The sequence below is a fragment of the Magallana gigas genome, chromosome 1 (assembly GCF_963853765.1).
Source record: "Magallana gigas chromosome 1, xbMagGiga1.1, whole genome shotgun sequence".
NCBI lineage: Eukaryota > Metazoa > Mollusca > Bivalvia > Ostreida > Ostreidae > Magallana > Magallana gigas.
The window spans coordinates 13,300,914-13,323,003 of record NC_088853.1 but is presented as its reverse complement, the minus strand read 5'-3'; the positions used below and the strand labels follow the sequence as shown (position 1 = coordinate 13,323,003).

Genomic DNA, 22,090 nt, shown 5'->3' with positions numbered 1-22,090 from the left:
AATTTTATGAGTGAAAAGGATAATTGTTCAATGAAGATATCTTGGATATATTCCCTTTCATCGATTTCAATTGTATTTCTTTTACAGGTATGTGTATTTTTATTAAAATTCATCAAAAAGTGATGGAAGCAATAACTTGGGACAGACTATAGGTCAAGTTCAATATTGGGTACGATCGAGCCATTTTCGACAGAGTTATGGCCCTTGGACTTTGAAAAATTCCAAATATTTGCAGTTTACGTTCATTTTCTTTGTGGATGTTTCCCAGGGAGGGGGGCATAAGTGTTTCACAGACATCTCTTGTTGTAATAGAATTAAGTTGAAGAAATACCATCAAAACTATATATGTTTTGTTTTTATTTTTGAGACACGAGCATTTTAATATTTTTGTAATTATTGCAATCTTGATGAGAACAAGACCGGCATTAATTTTTCTGATGTTTAGCACTGACTATATGAAAATGGTACCCACTCTATTGCAGTTATTGAACAGGTAGTGACCAAAACATGAAAGAAAAAACAAAAACAACCCCCCTCAACAAAAATTAAGGATAATCCTTGCACTGATTATGAAATGATTTTCTTTGTAATTTTATAAGGGATGCTTAAATGTTTTTGATTATTTTGCTGTCGATTTTTCATTTCCTATTTAGGGAGTTTTTACCCCTTTGTTAGATTCTTAGCTGTGGGCTACAGAACTTTTGTCTTGCCCTGTAGAAGTCAGCTGTTTTGGACAACATAGGGCAGAGAAATGTTAAAGCCAACCTCAAGAAATGAAGGATTAGGTGCGTGTATTACTTTGGTAGAAATAAAAAAAAATGAATGTTTTCTTTACTTTGCAGTAGGTTGCAGATTAATGTGTTTCAAAGAGGAACAATCACTGCATGTCAGAATTGCCTTTGGCTCACCCTGTAATTGAACAAGCTGATAAGATTACATGAAACATTAATGACGTTATTTTTTGTCCTCACCCTGTAGTTGTAGATGGATTGATGTGCTGTGAAGAGAAGACGCTAGCTAGCACTGGCTTTAGATAAACATCGGATATTTTCGGTCTTACTTCACGGAATATATAGCTGCCTAGCAGAGTATAGCAAGGAAATCCAAATAAAACACGTTATAAAAGGAAGGTCTCCCATTAATGCATTAGGAACTATTCACTGCAGTATTAAGGCAGGTGAGTGCTTGGTTATATAATATAATAGCATTTAATTAATTAAAAGTTGAACAAATGATGAATATTTCTTATTATATATGTGATATTTTCAATAATTTTTATATTTTATTTTCATTGATCGAAAGTTGGGTAGGGGATGAAGATTTTGAGAAGTAAATTTCTTCAGTTTAATTTGAGAAAAAATTCTAATTTAAAAGTATATTATAAAGAAACAAATTTTACAGTTTAAAAAATTTCCTTTCTACGGTAAATATAATGATAGGGAAATACTGAAGAAAAAAATAGAAACTATGACTATAAACAAGGTATTAAAAGTAATTCTCTAAGATGTTAAATATAATTTTGTTAATGAAATTTTGAGAAAAAAAAAAAAAATTGAATATTTAAAATTGGAAAAAAATAATTTGGGATGGGGAAGAGGTTAGATTATGCATTTGAATAAGGTTTACACACATGTACAGTACATTTTTTGAATGTAGATATTCTGATTCAACAGTTATGTTTGATAAAAACAAACATGGGAGAACTACATATAGTCTTAATTGTTTTCTCTGCTGATTTTAACTGATATTTTTCTGTGGCCCATTTATCTTTGCGGAGGTGAATTCTGTATTCTATTTTCATATTTTCAAGGGAAGATTATATCAGATAAACGGTCTAAGACATCAGGGATAAAAACCATTCATCTTCCTATAACATTATCTATAGTATCTCACCAGGAACCAGCATTTGGTGAGTTTCTGGAATCCTCCCCCCCCCCCCATTCCCCACTAAAAAACTTTAGTATATTAGCTCAGCCATAGTAATGACCAAGCATTGAGCAAGGGAGGAACCAAAGAATTCCTAGAATTATTGTCTTATCATCCACTGTTTGATCTGAACATGTCTATAGTTACTGTAGACTTGTAGTAAGACCAGGCGAGCAGATGAAGGAAGGGAGGGGGGGGTGGTCTTGTCAATTGTAATTTATTAGATGTTTCTGTCTGGGGATCTACATTTATTGCATGAGACTGTGTATGAATGATTCACTGATGCTGGTTAGATAATAATGATGATGATGATGATGATGGTGATCATCTCATCATCATCTCATCATCATCATCATCATGAGAAATTTGAGATGAATTTTTATTTCACACTTGAGAAGCAGTTGTGTGCCTTATACTGTAATGAATAAAAAATTATAATTTTGTTTTTTTGGAGGAAAAACAACAATAGCAAAACTCTTTATTTTTTAACCATATCAAATTTACACCAACTCTTGTTATTTTATTAAGTTTCAAGAAAATCGATCATCATGTCCTTTTTAGGGGGCCATCTCAAAATACAGGTACATTTACTTTAGGAATATCATAAAAAGAAATTGTCATTTTCTGCAATTCAAAGCAGATTAAAAAAATACTACAATAGCTTTTTTTCTCAAATTGTAATATGTGATTAATGATATCATTTTCTACCTAATGGTTAAAAATATGTAATTTTACCATATAATTTTTAGTGGGGGACAATCTCAAAATATTAAATTGTGCCAAAATTTGCTATTATATTTGGAGTATTACAAATGTAGATTGGTACAATGGATTCATTCAAAAATTAAGAAAAATACCCCCGAGGATAGCATTGTTCTGTGTATAGATTTTCAATGGCATACACTTTTTCTTTTCTTTTATGTTATCTCTTAATTATAACCCACTCTCATAAAGCCTCATAGTCATAAATGCACAATGACAATGCTTATCTACCGTACAACAGAAAAATTGTTTAAGAAATAATTTTTTAAAAAATCTAAATATTTTTTCTGTATTTTGTCTACCGTGTTCAATTTTATAAATGATATATTGAAAAAAATTTCATAAAAAGTATAAATACACTGGATTTTACTAAAATGTGGAAAAACATGCGCAATGAAAACTAAAATTGGCCTCCTTAATCAGCTTGATCCACTTGTATATTGAAAAAAATTCAGTAATAAAAATGCTGGATCCACCCCTTTAGTATTAAAAATTTCAAATCAGCAGTAAATTGAATATATATACTACAGTCCCATGATTACTATTGAAGCAATGAATGCCCCGACCAATTACTGGTGGTATAAACGCAACTTTGTTTTATTGGCAATGCCCAAGAAATACAGGAGCAATGAAATGAGAAGATTCAGACGTTTTTATTCATAATCAATTGAGAGCTGGACAACGTTTTTATCAGTGTTTGTGGTTTCTGATGGCTGAATTGAGTTACAAGTTACTTCTGTCTGTGAATTTTAGTCATAGTTGATGCGGAATTATGAATCATAATGCAGAAATGAGAAAAGGGATGGGATCCAATTTCTTCTTCTCAGGATATTATTTGGTCCATTTGGAGCAGTTTAATGTCCTTTTTATATTTATGTTGGATAAATGCTTTGGAGGTTTTCCTGTGTAAAGGAAGTGCTGATGTTTACAAGCTCCGCTGGAATACATGGCTTAAATCTTGGTCAAAATTGTTTCATCTAAATTATTTCTATGCAAAACCAGAATTTTTATAAAATGCATGTTATTGTATGCACAGTGATATAAATCTGAACCCTAGTAGTAAACCTCCTAATTTACATAAAATAATTGATTCCAGAGAAAATATCTTCACCAAGCTTTATTTAAAGCTGAACACCGCTCGTAAATAGGCACCGTCACACAGATACCTGGTATATAAACCCTTCGATTCCGATACACCCGATTGCACACCTGAAACTCGTGGTCGACGTGTAGTATTCCTTTCGTGGTCTTTCGATTTTATGCATTTATTTCTTATTCTTTGTGCATACTCTGTTTGTAAATAATGCAATGACCAAATTATTTGATGTTAGTATTCTCCTGGCTTTAAAAAAGTGCGTAAAATTTGATAATTTCATCGCGACCGAATAACACAGCGAGGCGAGATGTACGTCCACACAGGTGAGACCTCTACAGCAAAGTACTTTGAACTGTTTAGAGGTCTGTGTCTTATATAGGGGTTGTAGGGACAGCAGTGATGAAAGAGAAATATGGCGGACAGTGCCTATTTACGAGCGGTGTTCAGCTTTAAGGAATGAATTCAATATTTATTTGTTTTACACGATATAAAATGGTTTGGGGCAGTTTCAGCTTTATAAACCGGTTTATAAAAAAGCGTATACTGTTTCAAACCATTTTATATCGTATAAAACTAATAAATATTGAATTCATTGCTTATAATTTAATTTTTTTACTCTGCATTGTAGATGAAAACGGTCATTTGACCTTTAAGGTATCTCACTCCTCATGTTTTGATTTCATTGCGCAGATGATCATTATATTTAAAATGAATATGATTTTATTTATTTAATCATCACAGATAGATTATTTTTTTCATAATTACACAACATTCATAAAGAAAATCCATTTGAATTCAAGAAACAAACAAGTTTTTTGGGGAACTATTTTTTCGTGCGGAAGGTTTTTTAGACAAAAATGACAGAAACAAGCAATTTTATGAATTTTCAATATACTTTTCTTTTTATTATACTTTAATCAGTTTTCACATTTTTCACATTTGATAGGTTTGTAACATATTTTATAGGTTCTGTGTGACATGTACAAAATCAAATCTTGAGAATGTGATAGCCGTTTAGCATAAAATCATGCATATATATAGAACATGTCTGATTTTTTTTAAGCCAAATTTTGCGAGAATTTTACCTTTGAAGCCCTATATCTAAAATTTGACATCACTGACCCCCAAGTTATATTATGTCAAAATGATACTGAATACATATTTAGGCAAACTGGATTAATCTTATAAAATTCTGGATATTCAAAAAGTTTTTATTTCAAATCCAATTGTAACTATTAAAGAAATTGTCTATTTTAAGTGCAAAAAGGTCACAAAAAAATTTATGCAGCTTTGTACAAATTTTTTTCGTAATCCCTCTATTCAGTGTGACCATTGTGCATAATTAAAAACAATATTTGAAGAAATAAGTTTGCTTAATCAAAACTACTGACAACAAATCCTAATCAGGATGAAATTGCATTTTAGGTGCAAAAAGGTCAAATTAAATGGGCCATAACTCAGAGGGATGGATACTGATCCCCCATTATCTTTGTATTTTTTAAGTTTGTTTTGTCTACAGATTTCAATGATATACTACTCAAGAAAATCTTGATACAACAACATTGAGGAGTGGGATACCTTAAAATGACGTAAAAATGTACAAAATTCAAACGTAACGTCAGGCGTATTGATACGTTTTTGGCGTTATTTCTACTATGACGTAGGCAACATTATTTATACGATATAAGATAATTTTTTAGCCAATCAGAAAGCGCGTTACAACAAGAATTAAGTTATTAATTAATGAAACAGTACAACACTGCATTATATATCATGTATAGGTTCAATAACGATACAGTATTATACTTCTTAATATTTCATGTATTGGTTCAATAGTGATACAATATTACACTGCATAAGATATCATGTATCGTCTCAATAATGATAAATTTTAAACTACATAAGACATTATGTATCAGTTCAATAATGATACAATATTACACTACAACGTACGATATCATGTATCCTCTCAATAATGATATAATATTAAACTACATAAGACATTATGTATCGGTTCAATGATGATACAATATTACACTGCATAAGATATCATGTATCAGTTCAATAATGATACAATATTACACTGCATAAGATATCATGTATCAGTTCAATAATGATACAATATTACACTGCATAAGATATCATGTATAGGTTCAATAATGATACAATATTACACAGCATAAGATATCATGTATCAGTTCAATAATGATACAATATTACACTACAACGATATCATGTATCGTCTCAATAATGATATAATATTAAACTACATAAGACATTATGTATCGGTTCAATGATGATACAATATTACACTGCATAAGATATCATGTATAGGTTCAATAATGATACAATATTACACTGCATAAGATATCAGGAATCAGTTCAATAATGATACAATATTACACTACATAAGATATCATGTATCAGTTCAATAATGATACAATATTACACTGCATAATATATCATGTATCGTCTCAATAATGATACAATATTACACTGCATAAGATATCATGTATCGGTTCAATGATGATACAATATTACACTGCATAAGATATCATGTATCGGTTCAATAATGATACTAACAATATTACACTTCATAAGATATCATGTATCGGTTAATAAAAGCTGCAGTTTGTAGTGAACATGCTGACTTAACCTGTTATTTTGTACTCCCCTTTGGAGCAGCTTGGACCACATATCATTCCTTACATTAACGGATAAAACATTTCTTCCCTTCTACTTTTCCATGACCTTTTTGATTTTCCCTTAGTAAGTTTGTAGGCTGGTTTTTTATGACATGTTTTAGGTGTAACTCAGGTGAGCCCTACATCCCATGGGGACTCCTTATTAATGGTTTTGTTTGTTTTATTCTGACCTGTATGGCTGCCTATATTGTCATCCTTTGGTCACTGATTGACAAATGTCAGGGGACTCCGATCAGCTGATTGATGTCGTTGTATGCTGTCTTTGTTTCTGTTAATCGATGTCTTAATTAGCTGTGATCCTCATTTCCTCCTATTAATCTCTTTTTTCTTCTCTCGTCTTCTTTTCTGTCACCAAAGTAAATATTTTCTCTTCTTTTTTTCATCTTATTCACTAGAATGTAATCATGTATATTTATTTCATGATATTCATCTCTCTATGTTGCATCATTTTCTGGCTTATCCCATCTTAAATTTCTCTATCGAATTTGTGTTTCAATATGCATGTCCCTTTCTATTATTTCTTTCTTATGCTATTATAAATTAAAGGTTATTAACTCAGAATGTAAAAAAAAGTCAAAGCAGACTTGTGATTATGTATTGACTCTCTCTCTCTCTCTCTCTCTCTCTCTCTCCAAACAAGAATCACAGACTTACTACAGTCCCTCAAAAGTCCTGTTTCCAAGAGTTTTGAATTCCTGCAATTTTCCCAGCATTCCTGACTCCCTCATTTTACTCTATCTTTCACTCTCTCTGAGTTTTTTACTCTGCGTGTTTTCTCTCTCTCTCTCTCTCTCTCTCTCTCTCTCTCTCTCTCTCTCTCTCTCTCTCTCTCTCTCTCTCTCCTTGAAGTGACCATATGACAGGTATCCACTAGATGTGTGCCATCAATTATCTCACACCCTGTGTCAGGTGTTTGCCATCAGTACTATCGTACCATTACCTGTACAGGTAACACCAGGTATGTGAGACAGGTACAGGTATGCTGATCTAGTAGTAAGGTCAGCATATACAAATCTGAAGGACTTTATTACATATACTTAGTGACATTAGAACGACAACACTAAAGCAATATCACTATGAAAGGTATGCATTTTTTAAATATTATTAAGGGGTTGGAGTGTCAATTTGCAAATTATCTATCAGATCTACTTAATATAATTTTTAGAGACATATTCTTTAGTTGTACATTTGTAGATAGTAGATAGTTATTTAGTAAAAGAAAATCCAAATATTTCTTTACACTGTGGGAGCTCTTCTTCTTAATATGGACATTAATTGATATTGTTAAAAAAAACTAGTAAAAATCCAAAATATTTCAGTTTAAGAATTTGAATATTTTCTTATATTTTTAATCAAAGCCCCACATCTAATGGAGATTGATTTAGTAAAACAATAATCTAGTAAATTATAATTATAATCCAGATATTTCAGCTTTAGAATATTTGAATACTTTCCAACATCTATAAACAAAGCTCTTTTCTTATGGAGATTGATATAGTCTATAAACATGGACGAGACCATCCAACACTCTTAAACAGTGAAGTTTAAAGTGTACAGTGTATTTACTGTGTACAATGTACTACAGTCTAGATATGTATAATATATAGGGATTAGGACAATTTCTTAAAGTTAAAGGTTGCATGTTGGTGTATTTACGTTCGGTAAATTTCTTGATGTGATTTTTGTTGACTGGGAGTAAACAGTTTATTTACTTTTCACCTTATACTTGATGAAACATGAAAACTCTACCCCTTTGACGAGACATGAAAACTCTACACCTACATATTGCAAAACTTTAAACTCCTCCTTGGTGGTGGTGATGGGATGGGGGGATGGCATCTCTATTACATGTCTTGCATGATGCTCTTTTTTTCATCTCTAGTAACCTCTTTCTGTAAAAAAAAAAAAATGATCAGCAGTTAATCGGCCCTACAACATCCTTCCTCTGACCTTGACAGACAAATCTGTTTTTGTTAGGCTTTGCAGCATTCCCTAAACCTTTACATTCTCCACTTCCTCACATTCACATGATATACATACTTTCATACACATCCCATATATACCCATCCATCCCTCCACCCACAAGCACTATTACGAATTCACACCTAACATTTACAGGTATCACTCCCTAGCTCTTCTCCTCCCCCACACAAATACATCCTTATATGTACACATCACTCCCTCCCCCTCAAACATCATTACACATACTGGTACACACCTTACATGACCATGTAACCATGTATCCTCCCCCCCCCCCCCCCCCCCACACACACACATATTTACATTCATATATATACCTCTCCACCCCCTCCCCTCCACTCACAAACACCATTACACAGATACAATGTACACACCTCACATCACATGTATCACTCCCTCTCCCATCCACCACACAAATACATCCTTATATGTACACATCCATCCCCTCTTCCTGAAACATCATTCCATATATATATATATACATCTCACTTGACCATGCATCCCTCCCTGTCCCCCTCCCCCACACAATATGATATGATGATTTGACCATCTGTCCTCCCCTTTTCCCCTCCCCCACACACTTACATCGCTATACACTTATCAACTTACACGGCCATCCCACATTTGCCCACACCCCATCCCTTACACACAGCCTCACACATACACATACCCCTCCCATACACACAAACAATTACACTCCGTGTTATCCACGCAGCCTGTGCAGAAAAACAAAGCCCGTCCTGACAAGGTGCCACGCCCCCCTGTATTATGTTATTGTGTTCAACACTTCACAGTTCCCATACAATCAGTTTCTTTCACTTTACAAACAGAGAACACAAAAAAACCATACAGCTTTTGTTTGTAAAGAAAGGTCAAAAACAAACAATAGCAATTGTAAGTCACCCCCCTGTTTAGATTTTTAACAAGAACAGATTTGGTATTAAATTCGGTGTTGTCGATTCACAGTCACTGACTTGTGTGAAGGGGAATAAGAATTGGTCATTTAAAAGGATCGACCGGGTGTAGGGTCGTCGCATCTCGGGGGCAAATCTGTACAATTCAATAAATGGAAGGGGGCGAGCCTTGTTTCGTGTGTGGGGGTCACGGAATGCTCTCTGTATATGGCATATTTACCATACCCCTGTGACAGAGGACCTAATGAGTTTTACATGGAGTCCCTCAATAGAAGTCTCGTCTTTTCTGGTATGTAACCTTTTTTATGTGTACATAAAAACAAAAATTTGAATTGAAAATTTGCAAAAATTTATGATTATCTAAGCCAAGAAAGTTTTTTTTAAGTTATGGTTTGCATTTAAGGTGGTATGGAACATCTCTATTTTGTGACATATTTCCTATTGAAATAAACAATATAAAATCAAGTACATGCAATTTTGATTTCCCCCCCCCCCTCCCCCTCCAAATTTTTCCCAAAATCTGTAAGACTTGAACATGAGTTCGAATCTTATAGGGGCTTTCATAATTTTTACATTTCTTAAATGACCTTAAGATATATTTCCTTATGACTATGATTCTTATTAGGTAATTTAAAGTATTTTTTGTTAGTGGGTTTTATTTATAGACAATTGCACGTGAGACTGTGTCATTTCCTTTGATGTTGATTTATTTTAAAAAAGATTTCATACCTCATTTGATCTAGTATTTTACTTCTCTTAGGGAAAAGCATGAATACATGAAGGTAAAATTGCTATTTGTATCATAATTCTTTGAACATGAAGAATACAGATGTAATTTAACTACATTAGAGTACCTTAATATTTCTATTTCTTGACTACATACACGTACATATTAAATAGTTTCAATTTTTTTAAAAATATTGATTACCTTTGAATCTTGATGTGGGACATATTGATCAATGATCTTTACCCTCTTATCATATCACAAATTATGGAGGAACTTAAAGAATAAACCACAATGTGTTTATTTTCATTGTCAATTCTTTTCACTCTTCTTTATTGAATTTTTTCCTAAGGTCTCCGAAGGTAACAAAAGTCACCACTGAAATCATTTACCCAGACTTTTATAATCCTGCATCTTCTCTGTATGGGAGGTAGGAAAAGGCTGCTTTAAGTTGAGCCTCCTTAATAGGGGTGACAGATTGACTGTCACTTAATTTGTCCTCTTTTTACACACTGTTGACTCGCTTTGAAAACTCCGAGTTAATTACTCATATTTAAGGTGCCTCCTACCCTGATATCCGAATTAGTGTGCGCTGAAGCGTATAAGGTCATTGGGTGCAAACCCTGATAGTCGGTCGTCTAACTTTGATCTCCCTTTAAAAAATTATGGATGTTTAGTAAGTATATTGTTAGAATTATTCCTTCATATTTCATTTTATGGCTTCTGAAGAATGCATGTATAATATTACTAATTTAGGAATATAATTAAATAGCAATGGGATTTCAAAGTCTTTTATCTATTTTTTTTCATTGGTTATTAAGCAAGCTGAACTGTTTCTTAAAAGATATTTGATTCTACCTGTATTTGCAATTCTTCATTAGTACCATGTAGAGGGGAATTAATGTAGAAGGTATAAAGAGTGATTGCCATAACAGGAATAATTCATAATGTACTGTGGAATTGTTAATTTTAAAATTAATGGATTGTGTTGGTACTCCCCATAGTTGAGCTTAGGTGAAATTAAATCTTGTGTAAGGGAGTTAAACTAAGAATATACTCTTCTCTCTTCCTAGCCCTCCCCAATACAACTTAACCCTCGGCAGTGAAATAATCTTTTGCCTTCTTTGAATTACTCACTCAATTAATGGAAACATAGAATATGTAGTAAAAGGCTGACTTCTGATATTCTTAAAAATATTAGTAGGCGTGATGTGCAATTTTATCAGTAAACTGGTATATTGCAATTTTTTGTCAAGCGATACGTATCGTGATACCGGAAACAAATTACCTTTATTTTTCATGTGTTTAAAAATTCCAGAAATAAACATTTCATCGACCAAACTAAAAAAAATAGAGTTTGAACATATTGGAATTTTTTTTTTTTTTGCTTATTATTTGTTGTGTGCAGTTTGATTTTCATATGAATAGTTAAATATAAACAAATTCATAATGAAGTGATTGATTTTTTATTTATTTTCGTCATGAAAATTGAAAAAAGTAAAGAACAGTTGCTTATAAATCAAAGAACTGTTGTGTCTATTCAAATGTATCACAATATGATCAGGATATTTTGAAAAAAAATTTGCTATAATACCGCAATACAAAATTTTTGGGGGACACCATCCCTAACTGATTAGTATTTGACCTGTAAAACGAGACTTTGTACTGATTTTGGACTGAGTGAGCTATAAGTATACATATCTGTGCGGTAGCTCAGATAGGAAGTTTTATAAGTGGTCATTGTTTCAATGAACCACGTTCACCTCACGCTGTCGCTGTAGATAGATGGAGTGTAATGTACTTCACGTGCTCGTAAGATTACTGGATATCCTGTGTGCATGCCGAAGCAAAAAATAATGTAATTGGGAGAGAGAGAGAAAATGCCCCAGTGTTACACTAGCCACTGACTCTATTTCTTGTGAAAATTGGAATTACTTAACGTTAGAATTGACTATAGTTTTGTACTAAGTTGATTGTTGCCCGCATGTGACTTTGCATTTGAATGATTTGTTATTTTATTGTCATCTGGTCATTTTTACTGGTGAAAATAAAAAAAACACAAACCTCAAAACGTAGGGCTGGATTTCATTCATTTCAACATAAAATTGGTAAGTAATGATTATTATTTGTATCTGACCTGATGATAGTGCGATCTGCTGACTTGTTTGTCACTTGCTATTTATGTAAACTGGGGGGGGGGGGGACAAATATTGGGCTTGCATATTGACTCCATTTTTTTGTGAAAACTTAAGAGTTATCTGGTAATTAAAAATGTTGATCCATGTCTGTGTGTAACTTGTATATGTGGCTTTGATGACCGGTGTGATTTGTTAATTTGTCATCAATTGACCGTTACTCACGATTAACTTTTATTCTTTTTCTATCTTTCCAGGAATGATGAAAGGTGAAAACAGTAAAAGCTTAGCATCTTCAAGGGAGATAACTCTGATTTATTGATTATTACACAGGAGAGACAACAAGGGACAAACCTGCAGAAAACACAGGTAATTCGTAGTGGCTTAATTTTGTTAATATATACATGTAGTGTATAATCAACTTTAATTTTGTAAAAGATGTGCAAGATGCAGATGAAATTTATAAATCTACATCAAGAGGTATGTAGGGTTATTTTTCATTCACAGAAGTAATCCTTGTCAATGACAACTTTCATCAGGGTGCTGAATGTAAGTTGGGAAACAAACACTACATTAGAAACTTTACCAGGCTATACAACATAATTGTACACGTTGGGTGCCAGTTGATTACCCCCCCCCCCCCCCCACCCCCCCCCTGCTTTTATATAATATAACCCCTATATCTACCAAAATTCTTAATTCTTGCTGTTCTATTATATTATTACCAACCAAGAGTCATCATAATTTATAAGTTATTAGTTTACCATAATGAACAATAAATTCATTGAAGTTATTCAACTGTGTTTATTGATAATTTTCAAAGAGTTCTCGGGTGCGTTATAGATTTATATGATATTGTAAAATATATATTTATATACATATTTTTTGGTAAAGTGACCTTAATCTGTGTTTGAAATTTTTTTATTGTGAGGGTTTGAAGCATAACTCAACAAGTATATCAGTAAATTTAAAATTTCTACCTGAATAATTAAGCATCACCATTCATTTAGTTATTTTCTCTTGCAAGCCATTTTGTAAGACTTAATAGCTTTGATGTTAAAAAATGCATGATTAAGAAAGAGATGTGTTGAACGTTGCAGAGAGGTGGAAATTATCTCCCTGTTTTAATTAGGTAAAAAACTATAGCAATATTAAAGGAATATTTTTTTTGGGGGGGGGGGGGGGGAATATAACAAGTTAAAAAAAATAAGTTAATGATAGGTCCAGGTAATGAGCAAATCTACAGAGGGTGGGTTTAATTACAGGGTAAGAAATGTTCACTTTTTTTATCTGCGTTACACAAATTTATTCTGAAATTTTAGTAACCATGGAGAAATTTCACAGAAATCCTGTGTTTTGAAGTGAATCAAATATTTATGAGCAGTTAAAAAAAAGTTTTGCAGATCACGTTTTAGGTTTTTACTTTAAATCTGGTGATATAAAGATTTTTTTTATAGAGCTAACAGAAAGGCAGTTTGCGTTTTAAAGTGAATCAAATATTTACGACCTTTTTAAAAAAATCTTTGCAGATCATGTTTGGATTTCTTTTGCAAAAAATTGTGATTTAGAGAAAACGTTTCTTTTCTTTTTTTTTATTAGAGCCAAGTTTTATGAGCCTTATTTTTTATATGTTCGAATTAAAGGAATTAATGTTCTTCAGGGAATCAAGAAGAGGTTTAGATTTTGAGAACTCTTTAGGGGAATGGTATTTAAGCAATAAATAACTGTAGAACAGCAGTGTGGGACAATAAGGCATCATCAGTGATTGCTTGTTAATAAGGGCATTCTCCTTAGATGTTGACAAATTTATGACCACTTGTTACAGATGTATTCCAAATTTGCTCTGACAGCTATAGAACTGGACTGGACAGTTTAACACAGTATAGCCCTCATCTCATTGATTGCACTAAATGAAGTTTTTGTTCTGAAAAGATTTTTTTTTTATTTTCAAAACAAGCAGTGCAGTGAGGGCACATAGGAAAACAATTGAATGGCATCTTGTAAATATCTCTCTCTTTCTGTCTCTGTCTGTCTGTCTGTCTGTCTGTCCGTCTGTCTGTCTGTCTGTCTCTCTCTTTCTCTCTCTCTCTCTCTCTCTCTCTCTCTCTCTCTCTCTCTCTCTCTCTCTCTCTCTCTCTCTCAATATTTGATAAGTCTTTTATGAAATAATTCAATCATTAGAGATAAAACAAAAAACCTGATCATTCAGATATTTAACATTATAATCTTCAGCTTTAAATGATTCAACCATAGGATTGGAAGCTTCCATGGATGATTTTTCCAAAAGTTGTTGAATTCGATAAACGTTTGGCCTTGAAGGAAATTTTGGGTTGCTATCAGAAAAACTTGAAATCAATCTCAGTAAAGTGGGTATTATTTACTTTTAATACTGTAAATTCCTAATTAAAGGCATGGAATTAATATCTGTGTCAAATCGCGAGAAACATATTTCTCACATTCATTGTTTTTATTTTTTGGACAGATGTAAACTATATATATATAATGAAACTATGATGAAAATTTGGTGTTAGCAATTTTGTATTCTTGCAACTTGATGCAAAACAGTTGAATTGTGGAATTAGGTACCCATGTAAAATAAGAAATTTACATCAGTTTATCCTGTATGGCAGCTTTCTAAAGTATACTATCGTACATATGTACATGTATATATATTATATTTAATTTAGTATACATGTATATACTATACAAGCTGATGCACTGGTTTTTGAGTTACCATAGTGGTCTTGAAAAATTCTAAGAAATAAAAATATGAGAGCACAAAAAAAAAATGTTAAAATCTTGGAGTGTCAAGGAAATAACAGTTGTTGATGTATGATAGGAATTATTATCCCAGGAACAATGCTTTTACCTTTAGGCGATATCATTACACCTTTCTTTAAAGCTATACACGCTATAATTTGCGTCAGTTTTGAATAAAGGGGAAAATGTATGTGTTTGATTACTAATAAAAGTTACCTTTATTCTGTTAATTATAATACTCAATTCGATCACGTAACAAATATATCAAATATTAAACAATAAAAAATATTTATTTTCCTGCCAGGAAAGTAATGCCTCCTCGTGAATATCAATCTATCACGTGATATCGACAGCTAAATTTAGCCTATCATACCAAAACTGGTGAAGGGTTAACATCTTCATAATTGTGATAGTTTCACAAAGGAAAGGATATTTTCAGTAAAGCATAAATTTGTCCGATATACGAGTACAAACAAAAGAAAAAAATACAAGCCTGTGAGTAGATATGAATACTTCCTTAAAAAAAATGACGTAGACCTGTGTTTTTCCCATATGTGCTATTTATAGATCCTATAAGTGTTAATGCAGAAGTAAGGTATCGTGAATGGCAAGCGTATTTTACTCATTATACATGTATGTATTTCAAATTAACAACTGTTAAGCATATTAAAAATCAAGTTGGATATTTAATTAGGCAAACAATAATGACCACATTGTTCTCCGCGGACATGCGCAATGAGGTCGGTTTGCTCTTCCTTCATCAATATTCATGAAAAGGTATATTTTCCTGACAGGAAAATAAACAATTAAAAATCTATATCTTTGTAACGAGATGGAATTCACCCTTGTAATTTACAGATTAAGGATAACTTTTATAAGTAGACAAACACATGCGTTTTCACTGTCATTCAAAATTGACGCAAATTATAGCGTGTATAGCTTTAATCTTAAATGTAAAGTCAAAGAGCATTTATGATTGGAAGCTTAGGAGAACTGTCTTAAGATTCTGGCTGCATGGAGTGATGATATTGATTATAGGGAGGCTTTGGGGCCAGGCTCAGTAATTATTAATTAGTGCAGGGCTGGGTTCTTTATTATGAATATTAAGGTGATCATGTGTGAGTTATAGAAAGAAGAAATTAAGATTCTTTATATTGACATAAGGCACTATAATCTTTCTACATTTACCTTAATGGCATTCAGAGCCAAGCCATGCATTATACTGTACAATATATAAATAGTGCCTGTTTGGGAGGGTAACAGTTGAAATTGACACCCCGAGAAAACCATTGTCAACCGACGCGAAGTGACTGCCCACCGTGAATGTCTTAATTTTTAAGAAAATGTTACTGCTTTTATATAGGAATAAAGTGAATTCTACAGCGAACCGTACGCACATAATTTTCGCGCATGTAACAATTGTGTAATGTTACCCATTGCTAAGTGTGTTGCTAACGCTGAGGGTAATAGAACGGATTATGAACTGCGTCTTAACCAATCAGATTTCAGTATTTAACATGAAAGTATAATAATGTATACTATATAATTTTCAGGACTTGTTTGATCTGAAAAATTTTGAGAAATTGAGATCACCAAATATAGAAAAAAAGTGGACTCATAAGAGAAATGAAATGTTTTGGTTTAGATTTCTTTATCTGCAGAGGTTGGAGAGTAAATGTGCACCTTACATAAGGGAGTATACACTCTGTGACGTATTGTCCCAACTAGAAACAATTATCTTCTTTCGAAATTAATTAACACGCAAGATCAACGAATGTTTTTATCAGCATGGTGCTGATTGTTGAGAATTTCGGCCGCTGGGTTTTGGAAATTTCACCATGAGTCCCAAATTCTTCCCATCACAGAGGATTTATGTTTTAGAGAATCACCCGTGCCCAGATTAAAGCATGCACACAACGCAGTGGGAGAACTTGGAGGATTAACAGATAATCCCCTACTTAAGCCACTGAGGAGGATTTGCTGATGAATTAATTCTCTACTATTTACCTGTAGTGAAGAAATCATACTATCCTTTTAAATGCATGCCGTCTGAAGCTATGATTTATTTTGAAGATTTTGACTGCTTGAACAACCTCCTTTCTTTGACTGTGAAAAATTGATCAAAGGAAATTTTCTGTTTATGAGAGTGAACATTGTAATGCATCATATGTTGAAAAAGTTGGTTTCTGCAGCCGTGTATGGTCGGCATTGCTAAATGGTGTGTGACTTAATATTAGGGGGATTAAGCTTTTTCCTTTTGACTGAGAAAGGTTAGTTTTCTTAATCATATAGAATCTTTAATTTATACATCTCTTCAATTTGATGCTCTTCTTTCAAAAGTAACTTTATCTTAAGATTTATATGTTACATTGCTTAGCCTAATAAGTCAAGTTAAATCCCTTTAATGTGCACAAATCCAGAAATTTATGCTTTTGTTTTCCAAAGGGGACCTGAGGTCCATTTTTTGGTAATTTTACTAAATAATATGTAAATAAGTAAATTAAATGCAAGTTTGAATTTTCTTTGGGGGGGGGGGGGGGGTTCTCCCCTGATCTCCAACTAAATGTGCAGATGTAATATCTTAGTATTGATAATTTCAGGAGAAGACTACCTAAGTTATTTAGAACTTGTGTCTAATCCATTTGATTTAATCAATAGAATATGTTTAATTCAAATCAAAATTCATGTTTTATCAGAAATACACCCTTTTCTGAATCATGCCTTCATTACATGTACATCAGCTAGAGATATGATGACCTTAGTAGCTTGCTGTGTGAAGAATTCCTTTGCAGTGTACCTTAGATCATGTCTGACTGATAGTGTGTTCATTAATATTATCATATATATTGCAGCTAATCTTTACAACGTTGTAATCACATCTCAACATTGAAAGAAAATATTGTCATGTACCGTAAATACATCTTTTAAATACAACGGGATTACTTTTGGAAAAAAGTGTTTATGGGTGTATGAACTACACCTACTTTACATCACGTTCATATTAGTCAAGATAAAGATCTCTTTAATAACTATGATAGTCTTGTAAAGATTAGTTTATTGATATATGAACCACACCTAATTTACATCACACCATAAACTTGTCCCGAAAGAAGTAATATTTGATTGAAAACCTCTGAGATATGATACGAAAGACTCTATAGTAAAATGGCATGTTTACTTTATTACATAAATAAGTCTCAATAAAAGAAAGCTGAGTGAGTGACTGTGCAGGAAATCTCCCAGATAGGAGTGAGGGAGAGCAGATCAGTGGGATTTCCCCGAGACTCTGGGTTCATAGAGCCATGACTGCTGATAGGGCAGTGAGGCACGGTAAATTACCTATGTAGTCAGCCCATTAAACAGATAAGTCTGTTATCAGCAGGAGTTGCATGCCATCGATCGCTATATAAACTCACCTCTGATCGCGTTGAGGTTTACCGCTGTTAAAGGGGCAGTGGTGCTATCCCAAGGAGCAATATCATATTTGTGTCATCTGTCAATCATCTAGCCTTCATGTTTATTGCCTTTTTCGCTTTATTTGTTAATCTTTCATATTACTTTGATTTCGACTTTAAGATTTTTTTTGACAGTTACAAAATACTCCGACCCTCCCAGCTGGTTTTGCAGGGGAGTGGGGCAAGGGCAGATGGGGGTGTAATAATTCTATATGGTCATGCAATTTTCTTTGGAGTGTATATTGTGCATAGTATATGTAAAAATGACTACATTGTACTTACATGTACAAGTACATGGTATCAAACAAGTGTATAGATCAAATCTATATCATTTAGATGGAATGGAACACCTCCATATTGTGACATAAATTCGAACCAAATAAACAATAAAAATAGCATAATTTTATCTGCCTTTTTTCCCCTCAAATTGTTAGCTATTAGTTCAACAGCATAGTGCAATGGGTTATTATAATGTATAATTTAAATAAATTATTTAATTTTTGCCTCTCCAAAAATTTATAGAACACAATTGTTGGATTAGTATTGTAAAACCTGAAAATATTTTGATTATCCTGTACTTTAATCCACATTAATATCGACAGGTGTCCCATGCCACCTTAATACTTGAATCCACACATTTTTGTGTATGCATAGAGTCAGTGTTTAACATTTCATTTGGTTTTTGAAATTGAATTTTAACCCCTTTTCATTTCTTCTCTAAACTAATTGAAGCTCATGCATGAGCATTTAAATCTTTCTTTCTCAGAGAGCTGAACACGTCGTTCTACTGTTAATTTTGTGTTATTTACACTGCGTTAACTTCCTCTCCGTATTTCTGACGGTTATCTGGGTAAATGATCACCGCTTGTTCTTTTGAATAGAGGCTCTTTGATTTAATTTCCTCCGCTGTATAAAATCTGAACAAGAAATTTGCAGTTTATTGTTGACCGTCCATGATTTCACAATTATATTGCTCAAATATGAGACTCGCTATCCAAGCATCCAACGTAACCAATTTTGTCTTGTTACGATTTTATGTCATGTCCAATAAACTTTTAACTGAAGTGGACGGGAGATTCTGCGGTCATGAATACAAGATTCTTCACATTCTTGGAAGTTTTTGCTTACAGTAAATAAAATGTAAGGACACTTGACTGAACCGGGGCCTTTTTTCATTCATTCAGCAACAAAATGGAAGAACAATTTTGTACAAATTTTAGCAATTTTGAATGGGTTAGAATTTGATACTTCTGAGTAAACTTGTTAAACAAGCCATCCATACCAGGTCTAGCTGTTTATCTTTCTCTGCATCAGAAACAGGTGCTTACAGCATGCAGTTAGCTCTTCTTTAATTACCTTCCATTCTGCATGTTATAACATCTTAAGTTTCATTTTTTGACTCGCAATATAAATATATTTTTTTTTATTTATTGAAAACGTTTGAAATGGCAGTGTTAAAAAGGGTACAATCTTTTTTTTATTCCTTTTTTTTTTTTGTCTCTCCCTCTTTCCTTGACAACAATCTGTAGTTATCATATTTTTACTACCTCCATTTCTTGCTCATTCTCTCTCTCTTTTCTCTCTCTTTTCTCTCTCTCTCTCTCTCTCTCTCTCTCTCTCTCTCTCTCTCTCTCTCTCTCTCTCTCTCTCTCTCTCTCTCTCTCTCAGAGCTAGCTTTTTAAAAGCAGATCATACCTATTTAAAGGTCTGAGTTGGGGCATGGAATTCACATTGTTTTCTCTTAACTGTCAAGATCCCAATAAAATCATCGATGACAGATTTTTAAACTTAACACCTCAAGGCCAACTTATTTAATGATGTGTCGAACATGAAGTGTTTTTCTTAAGAAGATGGACTTGAATTGAGACTTTTCATATTTTATCATTATTTATAAATTATGATGACCCAATGAAGAAGGAACCATTCATCTTTTTTTTTGTAAAGATATTACAAATCTTTGTCCAATGTTTAATTTTTATTTTGGACTGGAAATTTTGAAGCAATCCCATTTTTTTTGCATTTTACTATTGAACAACTTTGTTGAATAAGTAAAAGTGATCCCAGTCATATGATTATATAAAAGTTGGTCTTCCTAAGGGTTGCTAATCCTCTATTGGGGAAAAAATTGCAGTGGTTGGGGGGGGGGGGGGGCTCTCATGTCTTTTTTTACCCCCCCCCCCCCACACACACACACACACACACTTTCACACTTTATGTCAGCTTCTGAATTAATCTTTTATGGATGCCTCTATCTGAGAAATGCATAGTTAGTGATTGTTCATTGTTCATATTAGAGCTTTGTTAGGGTTTTTTTGTTGTTGCCCTTATTGTGATATACAATTTATACTCCGAGCCTGATTTAGAACAAGAATCTATACATACAATCCTTATTTAACTTAAAGCTAATTTATTGTGTAGTCAAACATCATGTGCTGAAACTTGTTTTTTATCTTTTCACTCATTGACTTTGAGAGTCATTTTAATTGTAAAAATCTAAGCCAATTATTTTAAGAATGGAATATCAAAATGATTAACAATTCAGGGAAAGAGATGAATGAAGTTTGTATTGAGGAATGTGGAGATTATGAAACTAAGAATGATTTCTGTGCAGCCTTAGATGGAATATGTACAGGTATATATATGGATGTGTATTAAATTAGTGGAACAGATTACTGTAAAAGTGGCTATTTATGGCTGGGAAAAATTTAAACTAGTTACGCATTAAGTTTAAAACTGCATAAATTACCCCTGCGCATATGGTAAAAAAAAATTACACCTTTAGATTGGTATTTTCGATCAAGCATCTGCATATTTAATATCCAGGCATATTGTTTAAGCATAGACAGCGTGTGCTTAACCTCCAGGGTAGATAACTGCTTTTAAATTATGAAACCAAGAATGACTTTTGTCAGCCTAATGGAGAATGTACAAGTATACATGGAGTGTATTAGTGGATCAGTTTATGGTTTTGTGAAACGTATTTGAAATGTTGGGACCCTTTAATTTGACCCTTTAATTCTGTAAAGAATCTGCCGCTATACCCCCTGATGGTCGTAATAGAGGTATTTAATGAACACCTTGCATTATGGATATTTAATAAACACAGCAAATTACTTTCTCCAAGCAAAGAGTTGGGGGAAAGAGATTTAAATAACATTTTTTCCATTTGCTACAATACGTGGAAGTCTTGTTATAAATGGGAGCAAACGATATTGAGGTTCTCCGAAGTGATTGATGTCAAAGATAAGTAAATAATTAAAATCTCTGTGACAGTCCGGGGGAGAGAGGAGAGATTTTGGAGATATATATTTATATACCTCTGTAGAGGAATGATTTTGTTGTCAAAATCTGAGACCCATTCTTGTGTTGTCATTGCGGTGGTGAGGGCCTGTAATTTTTTGGTAGAGGGGGTCTGTGGTTTGGTAAAATGAGAAGTTGGAGGAGGACTATTGAAAAGGTGAAAAGTTCTTGGTGAAATTTTTTGGATCAGGAATCTGGCTGGTCGTTGTCAGTAGAATCGAGTCATGGTAAAATGAGGGAGCCACAGGGAATGTTGGGAAGATAGCAGGAATTCTGGGAAACTGGACTTCGAGGGACTGTAGTAAGTTTGCGATTCTTCATTGGAGAGAGAGA

General features: G+C 33.1%; 1 protein-coding gene across 7 annotated transcripts in view; it reads left to right on the top strand.

Annotated features, from left to right (window-relative positions):
* Positions 1–980: 980 nt before the first annotated feature.
* The window catches only part of LOC105339932 (hydroxysteroid 11-beta-dehydrogenase 1-like protein), a 33,152-nt gene continuing 12,042 nt past the window's right edge, over positions 981–22,090 (top strand). Inside the window, exons 1-2 of one of the 7 annotated variants that reach the window (XM_034462794.2) lie at positions 981–1,177; positions 12,500–12,611. The gene's annotated coding sequence lies outside the window, so the exon portion shown is untranslated. Of the gene's footprint in view, positions 1,178–7,424; positions 7,573–9,414; positions 9,673–11,830; positions 12,048–12,107; positions 12,216–12,499; positions 12,612–17,072; positions 17,273–21,587; positions 22,059–22,090 lie in introns of those variants that run through there. The other 6 variants (XM_020072085.3, XM_011445714.4, XM_034462795.2 and 3 more) reach the window with 6 other exon arrangements.